We start from the raw sequence: 3,030 nt of genomic DNA on the forward strand, positions 1-3,030 counted from the left end.
CAGCACATTGTGCCAACCTAAAAAAAAAAAAAAGATGGCCACCCCTGGTATTATGATATCATGCAATATTTAAAAAATTAGTAGTATCCAAATAAGCAACAAAAAATGATAAGAGAGTCTTACAAAGTTAGCCATGAGATTCTTTTTAGATGGGGAAACTTTGTACAAAAGAAGTAAAGACCAAGTCTTACTCCCTTGTGTAAATATATTTAAAGCCAAAAGAATTGTTGAAGAGATGCACAATGGTGTATGTGGGGCACATGCAAATAGGCATATGATGGCGAAACAAGTTATGCGAGCTTGATATTATTAGTTGACAATGGGAAAAGATTGCATCGATTATGCTCGAAGGTACCATAAATGTCATATTTATGCTGATAAGATTCCTACTCTATCTAGTGCTTTGTATGTCATAGCACCATTTTGGCTATTTTCTATGTGAGGCATGAATGTTATTGGCCTTATCGCACCAAAGGCTTCAAATGGGAATAGATTTATTTTTATGCTGATTGATTACTTTACCAAATGGGTTGAGGCTGCCTCTTTCGTGACAATGACTAGATCAGTGGTCTAAAAATTCATCAAAAAAGAAATAATTTATAGACATAGGCTTTCAAAAAAAAATCATATCTGACAATGCAAAGAATTTAAATAGCAAAATGATGCAAAAAATATGTGCTCAGTTTAAGATCAAGCATCATAATTCAATCCTATATTGCCCAAAAATAAATAAGGCAGTGGAAGCTGCAAACAAGAATATTAAAAGAATTTTAGAGAAGATGATTGAAAAATATAAGGATTGGTACAAGATATTACCTTTTGCTCTACATGTGTATCGAACTTCTATATGCACCTTTACTAGGGCAACTTTTTTTTTCTTAGTTTATGGGATGGAAGTTGTGCTGCTAGTGGAAGTAGAAATCCCATCTCTAAGGGTCCTAAGAGAAGTGGGATTAGAAAAAGCTAAATGGATTCGAGAACGTTATGATCAATTGAACTTTATCGAGGAAAGGAGGTTGACGGCCCTGTATCATGGCCAGTTATATCAAAGAAAAATAATGAGAGCTCATGATTAAAAGGTTAGACCTTGGTAGTTTAGAGGGAGAATTGATATTAAAAAGGATTTTTTCAAGTCATCATGATGATAGAGAAAAATAGACTCCAAATTAGAAAAGGGCCTTATATGATAAAAAAAGTTTTTTTTAGAGGAGCCTTGATCTTATTAGAGATGGATGGAGATGAACTTTCTGGTCTTGTCAATTTTGACGTAATAAAAAAGTACTTTGTTTGATTATAAAAAAATTAAAAAGAAAAGCTCAAGCCAAAAACCTAGAAAGGTAGCTTGGGTTTAAAGGAAAGATCCAGATTGAAAAATGTGACTTGAATTGGCAGGCATATCAGTGATAATAAATTTTGAAGAACTCTGAAGTGTTGGGGCATCAAGTTTTAATTGAGCTTTTGAAAGAAATTTGAGATTTGTTGTCATGGTTATCTAATCATTTGTCTTGAGGCACTACTACACCAAAATAGTTGCTTTTGTATATTTTTTTCCTTCACACTATCATTCGTACCTGATCATCCTAAATAAATTAAAGCCATCTTATTATTCTTTTAATCCTACACATTGTTCTTCCTCTTTATATCTTGTCATGAATGGAATAAATGCATAACTTGCATCCTCTTGCTTTAAAATTGGAATAATGATCAATAATTGAACAAAGTCATAAAAAGTATGTTACCTTGAAGGATTAAAGGAAATAAAGGTAAGTGATGAACCTTAAAAAAAAAATGGGGAAAGGGTAGAAATTGACTTCCATGGCTTTCTCCGACAAACAGGCAAATGAAAAGGTTTCTTTGCTAAAAACACGCCTTCAGGTTAATGAAAAATAATTTCTGTGCATGCCACCAAGCCAATGAAATGGTTTTTTTTTTGCCAAAATACACCTCTAGGTTGATGAAAAGTAACTCCTTTGCCAAAGGTGAAAGAGAAGTTCTTCGTTAAAATACACAGTGAAGTTAAACATGAGGGATGTCATATAATAGTTTCTCTACTAAAGGTATACAAAAAAGAGGACACAGAAACCTTAGTACCGCAATTGATGCTTCATTTGCATAAGACATACACTTGCACCATCCACTCATTTAATTTCATCTCATGACTTGCAACATCATCCCGATCATTCATTTTCGACCTCAACTCAATCCTGGTCGTTTTATTTTGATTCATGATTTCATTCTGGTCACATGATTCATGGTTTCATCCCAATAATTTATTTTCGACCTCGACTCGATCTTGGTCACTTTATTTCGACTCGTGGTTTCATCTCGATCACATGATTCATGGTTTTATCTTGATCATTTATTTTTGATCTGGACTCGATCTTAGTCACTTTATTTTCACTCATGGTTTCATCTCGATCACATGATTCATGGTGTCATCTCAATAATTTATTTTTAACCTCGACTAGGTCTTGGTTGCTTTATTTAGACTCGTGATTTCATCCCAATCACATGATTCATGGCTTCATTTCGATCATTCATTTTTGACATCCACTCGATCCTGGTCATTTTATTTTGACTCGTCGTTTCATCCCGATCACATGATTCGTGATTTTTTTTCGGTTATTTATTTTTTACCTCGATTTCATCTTGGTCACTTTTACCGTAACTTGTGGTTTCATCCTAGTCACCTGATCCCGGTTAAGTCCAGATCATTTTGTATGACTCATGGTTTCATTCCGATCATTCATTTTTTACCTCGACTAGATTTTGGTCACTTTTTTCTTGACTTGTGATTTTGTCCCAATCACCTGATCTTGGCTAAGTTCAGATCATTTCTTATGACTCGTGATTTCATCCTAATAATTTATTTTTAACCTCGACTCGATCTTAGTCACTTTTATTTTGACTTTGTGGTTTCATCCTAGTCACCTAATCATTGCTCAGTCCAGATCATTTTTTATGATTTGTGGTTTCGTCCCAATCATTTATTGTTAACCTCAACTTGGTTTTGATCATTTCATTTGACTC

This window comes from Durio zibethinus, chromosome 8 (assembly GCF_047325235.1).
Source record: "Durio zibethinus cultivar Kanyao isolate XHJ-2024 chromosome 8, ASM4732523v1, whole genome shotgun sequence".
NCBI lineage: Eukaryota > Viridiplantae > Streptophyta > Magnoliopsida > Malvales > Malvaceae > Durio > Durio zibethinus.